Raw genomic sequence first — 6,101 nt, 5'->3', positions numbered from 1 at the left:
GAGGTACCAGGGTGTCTTTGGGAGTTCATTTGTATTAAAGAGTTACTTGGAATGAAGAGCTATGGAATATATTTGTGTATCAGTATTCAGTAACTTGCTTCTAGCAGCTCCTATCAAAAAGCTTTCTTACTTCCATTTTACTTGCGATGGCAGAACTATTTGCTGCTCTAAATGCATGGGAAGTTTACAAGGGGTTTTAATAATATGTTCTGGAATTGATATTGTTTAGAAATTGCATGCCTAATATAGGGACATAAGTTAAAATAAGGAATACCCAAAGATCCATTTTTTTCTTATGCATTTAGCTTTTTCTTATTGCCTTTAAACATGGGGCCTGAAACAACACCAATGTACTCTGCTGGTTGCTGCAGCTTGTATCCTACAGATACTTAGCTGTCCCTACCCCTTGTGTTTAGGGACTTGATCTAGAGCTCATAGCACAAGAAAAACATTTTCAATAAGAGTATTTAAACACTTATTTTAACCTTGCCTCATCAGTTTTGAACATGAAGCTCTACTGTTTATTTTTGTTGGCTGTATCTGCAGCGTGAAGCTACAGGACAAATAGTTTGTCAAAGTTTTCAAAGCATTTTTGTTAACCTAAGACATGGGGTTTTAAAGTCAGCTTTTATGCTTGGTTTTATTCAAGATTGACAAAGAATTAAATACAGTGGGCTGTTAAACTGGAATTGTAACTGAGTGGGAGGTTACTGCAGACACTCGATCACCATGTTCATGTGAAACTTCAAGCGTCTGTGGTGCGCAGGAGGACTAGGTGTTACAAGGGGCGGGGCATTTGCTGCTGTAGTACTTAGTAACTGCTTAGAAGAAAACCCGTTCTGCCTTTCAAAGCATGCAAGTACCCATGTATGATGTTGTAAGGTCTACCCCAAGGGAAGGTTGGCTTTCCATGGAGCAAAGGAGGAGCTGGAGATTTCTTTAGTTTTGCATTGTTTTTCTGCAGCACTAGGAATGCCAGCAGCCTGCTGTTGCCTTTTGTAGCCTCTTTTGTACCCTCTGCTTTATGCCTAACTGACTTAGATTAGCAAGAAGGTGAGGTGCTGTAGAGCAGGGTAGGGAAGCGTCGCCACTGCTGCCCAGAGGCTTTGTCTTGCCTGTCTTGGGCAGAATGGCTGGAGCAACCTTAGCTCTTGAACCTGCTATGTGAAGGGTGATGGTTGTCTTCTCATTTATTGTCCAGTGACAGAGACTGTCCAGTGAGATCACCTTCACTCCTCATGGTACAGAAGTATGAGGAAAAAACTCTCTCTTTTACTGTTTTGGGTTTTTTTTTGTGTTTGTGTGTGTGTATTTTACATGCATAAATGTCACTGTAGCTTGGAAATTTGATCAGGAAAATCTTACCTCCCCAGCTATGTTATTAATTATATTGTGATTATGTAATATCTCAAGGTAGGCGAAAACTACTTTGTTGCCTTTGGATAATTATTAATTTACAGTTTTATAACCTGGACAGCTATTGATGGTGGCTAAGGTAAAATGCTCTATAAGTTAGAATATCTGGAAATGTATTGGAGAGATAATTGCATTAGGGTTTTGCTCTTTGGCTGAAAAATGGAGTTTACTATCAAAAACTGACAAGCACTCAGGCAGAGTCCCACTGTGGAAGCGTCTAGGAGAATAATAACTGCTGAAAAGACAATTTTAGTAGAGACATAGGATCACCTGCAAATTTGGAGAATGAATTAATCTAACTTCTGGAAATCACCAAGACGGCTAGCATTAAAATTCATTCATGCTGTATCTCTTTGATCTTATGAAGTTAGATCTTGCTGTAGAACTCTTGGCAAAATTTCTCTTAAATCACTTAGTTGAGAGTGATGTAAGAGCACTTAAGCCAAATAGCTAATTTTCTAAGTACAGCTTTTCCAAGGTGGGTGTCAAGCTCCGGTAGCCACCTCCTTTTGACTCTTGTGTAACAGAGTAAGGCTTCTGCATCTGGAATTGACTTTCCCTCCCTCTCCTGCATCACCAGCCTGTGTGATGTTATTGGAGTCAGGATGGGGGCTTTCTTGGGAGGGATGAGCCACCAAGAAAATAACTTGCTTCAAATGTCTCTTTTGATGTTTTGCAAAATGTACCAAAGTAACATGAATTTGACTTCTATATCTGCGTCACAATTTAGCCCTTTTATAACTTGGTTAAAAGTTGTTTTGTAAAGCTTGATCTGCAATTTCAGGTTTCTGTAAGGATGAACCATGATCTGGGTTTGAAGCTTCACCTCTGCTGGAACCAGTGGTATGGAGAAAGGAGGGGTTGGTCATTGGGAATTGCTGTCCTCAGCACTTGTAGTGAGCATCCCGCGAGTGCCTTCTGCCTTGGAGTGGAAACACACTTTGTTTGCAGCTGCTGGCACTGAGGCTTTGCAGGACTTCTACAATTGTGCTAAAGGAAGTTACAGTCTAAAAGAAGTATTTTTATCTTAACGGTTTTGAACATCTGTGCAACCCACCACAATCTCATTAACTGTTGTGTTCCTTGCTACTTGTTATGCTTTGTACCACTTAATGAAAATCTGTATTGGAGCTAAGGACAAGACCGCACTTTGCGTTGCTTCCAGCTCCCACTGTGTCAAAGAGTTGAAGCAGCAAGAAAGGCCTTGAGCACCAAGAAGCCTTGAAGCTGGTTGATGATGAAATCTAAACCAAAGGAAAGTGTTAGGTATACATGTAGGATCTTGAGAATGGGGTAGGTCAGCTGCAGAAACCCATGCAAGCTTATCATCTAAAAGAGTAATTGATTCCTTGACCTTATCTGTCATATAAGCAACAACCCCCGCATAGCATGCGCTGCCACTTCAACCCTCTAAGTTGTAGCCTCAGTAGTTTGTGGGGAAAAGAAGATAAAACAATCCACTGTCATCAACCAAACCTGCTGTTTGCCTGCAAATACAGGAGACAGTGGTCCCATTTATTTGATAGAGGGTTTTCTTCCAAGTTTAAACATAAATGTATTTGATTTTATTGTTTACAATTGTTTTGCTCTATGGCCCTTGGCAGAGTTTGAGATGAATAATGACACTTCTGTCCCAGTTCCACTCCAACCTCATCTAACCACAAGCCAGCCTCCTTCCTCCCCTTCTCAGGCAACGCCCTGGCTCCATGTCAAAGTCTCGTCGGGGCTGAAGCGCTAGGAACTCCAACCAGCTGAGAACAGCTTTATGTTCTGGACAGGTGAGTTGCCTCACATGCCAAGAGTATGGTGTAGCTTCACTGTTTCTTCTTCAGCTGTGGCTTAGCTAAAGCTGATTCCTCAGCTCTGTGCTGTTTGCTGCTGTTTGGCCTGATTGACCTTATTTCAGTTCTTGCTTGCTTCTTGCCACAGTCCTTTCTCTGTCATACCATCTGTTCCTTCCTGCATTTAATCATGCCCTTCCACGTATCCAGCTTACCCAATATGAAACACGTTTATCTGGTTCCTGTGCTTCTTCCGCAGACTTTGTCACTGATGCTGTCGTGGTGCCTGACTCATAAAATGGTCAGTGATTCATGATCCCTCTGCCTGGACTTAGCAAAAGGACACAAGCATGTCTTGGTCATGTCTCCCAAACCTCTCCTGTGTCTGGCAACAGGAGCAGATCATGTCCCAGATCCAGGACAGGTGGCCTGAATGGTTATGCTTACACTTACGTAAGGTGAGGTTGTGCCTCGGGTGAAAGCAACTCCTCTTGACTGAAGCTAAGAGAAGGGCAATTCATTATTTCCCACCAATAACTGAACTGGACTGGCCTTTACAGGGTTTGGTGATGAAAACTTTAAAACACAGCTAAGGGATTTTTTACCTGCTAGCAAGAGCACCCCACTTCAAACAGGGGAATGAGCGTGGGGCTCTGGGTAACAAGAGGCACAGCTGACTAAAGAAAGCTGTGGACAATGCAATTAGCAGGAAGGCATTTGTGACTTTCTGGCATTCTACTCATTTCCAGAGCTGATAATGAAGGGGAGTTTGAACTTCCATCCTTTTTAGTGACATAGGACAAACCGTGCTTCTGTGCTCCTTTACAGGTCTGACAACATGGCAAACAGAAACCTACCGAATCAAAGAAAATTCAGACTTGAGTTAAGTCGAGGAAAGACCTGAGGTGAGAATTAGGGACACACAGGGAGATTTATGTAAGTCACAAAAGAAGGAAGAAACTATTCACAGAACAGAAAAAGGCCTCGGCAGCTACTCATGTGCAGTCTCTCTCCTGCAAATTATGGGAAAGTAACCCATTTTTTGGTCTTTATTTTTGTTTCTTATGTAATAGCACATCTCCAGAAGGATTTAGATCAGAATTCCCTAGAGTGACTAAGCCAGTTTCAAAAATCTGGGAAACAAAATCTCATTGGGAAGACTGCTTTTCCACTCTGTGCTCAACTAAACAGATAAAAATATGGCTATTTCAGATAGGCCATCAAAGTTACCACCTCACCTTGGAATTAATCCAATATACAAATTCTGGTTTGTTTTCCAGTTCTTGTAAGCAAACACTTTTGAAAAATAAAAGGAATGAAGGAATGGTAAAAGATTATGGCTGTTTTTTAACAAATAGAAAAGAGGAAATGGAGCTGCAGAGGGGGTTCCTATTCTGCTGTTTGCAAAGAAAAGGAAGCAACATGAGCATGAATCTCCTGCCTGGAAGAATGAAGCAGCCATCTGGCAGCTTGAGTTCATTCTGATCTTCTCTAGTGCTGAACCTCTAGCCATTAATTCAGGCATGGAATCTACCCTTTATCTAACCTCTCTTTGCTCAGTTTCTTAACTGGGTGACTGATCAAGAGCACTCTTTGGATCAAGCATAGTGAAAGTCCCGTTTTAAAATGTTTGTTAAATCCTCTGTGAATTGGGCTCTGTATCAGAAATGGTGGACTTTGAAGCTCCTAAGGAGTAGCCATTATGAGAAAGGTGATATGGTCCCATAGAATACGTTCTCCTGCAGTTTTCCACAGAACTTTCTATCAGATGCCAATTCCCTCTAGGAAGGTCAGAATTTAAAATATCTCTATTCCATATCACGCTTGGATAAAAACTTTTTTTCTTTGCCTTTTACTTTTTTTCATTGTATTGGAAAGGATTTTGGTATGATCTTTGATTTCTTCACAGAGTCTGAACAAAACAGTACAAGCCCATTCTGGAATTGTTAGCTTAGAAAGAAGTGATGTGCTAGCGGAGCCTTTCATCTCATCTTCTCTGTTGTACCAACTGGAAGTCTCAGTTCCAGAAGCAGGATCAGTTCATGGGGAAAATGCAGAAGGCAAGCTCTTCAGAGAGCCAGGTTTTTTCCCCTATAAAGATAACAAACACAATGGTTAAGAACTTGTTCCACTTGTCTGCCCCCTGCATTCCTACCCACCATTTCTCAGTGTCCTGACTCAGAGGACAGAATTGTTGCATTTGCTACCTACATATGTGCTCTATAAACTGGTTTATGCATTTATTTGCATGATCCACATCTGGTGCTACATCAGGAATCCTCCCAGGACACCGCTAGTTTAAGAAATTCCTACCTTCTTGTCAATGGAGCAAAGCAGAAGCATTCCTGGCCTCCATAGGAGTGCATTGCACCTTCAGTTGTGCTGACTGAACTACTTCTGTCATTGTGCTCTAAAGAGCATTGAGAAATTACCTGGTTTAGGAAATAAAAAAATGAAACCCCTCCCTTAGAAAACAAATGGCCCACCCCCCTCTTCTGATGAGGCAACAGTTTTGCTTAGACAGCCACTACGCAAACAGCAGAATGGAACAACTGGGAGGAGGAAATGAACTGGAGAGTGCAAAACCCTCTTAGCTGCAGGCTCCGCGACCAACGGTTTGTAACATGCTGCTGCGCCTGGAGCCTGGTTTCCATGCTTAGGTGTCACAAGTTTAAAAAGCTGAATTCTGTCCTGTGAGTCAGGACACCTAGAAATGTCATGAATCTGGGCTTCCCTGCTCTGAGTCAGCTTGGGAAATGGGCTGAACTCTGCCAGGGTAGGCACATGCACACTCATTTCTTCAAAAACACACTCTACAAAACTATGTAACATTTTCTTCTGTGAAAAACGTTTACCTAAAAAAAAAAATCTCAGCCCCGAGGTCAAGAGTGAACTATGGTGGTT

This window comes from Phaenicophaeus curvirostris, chromosome 13 (genome assembly GCF_032191515.1).
Source record: "Phaenicophaeus curvirostris isolate KB17595 chromosome 13, BPBGC_Pcur_1.0, whole genome shotgun sequence".
Lineage (NCBI taxonomy): Eukaryota > Metazoa > Chordata > Aves > Cuculiformes > Cuculidae > Phaenicophaeus > Phaenicophaeus curvirostris.
Note: the sequence above shows the minus strand (reverse complement) of the source record.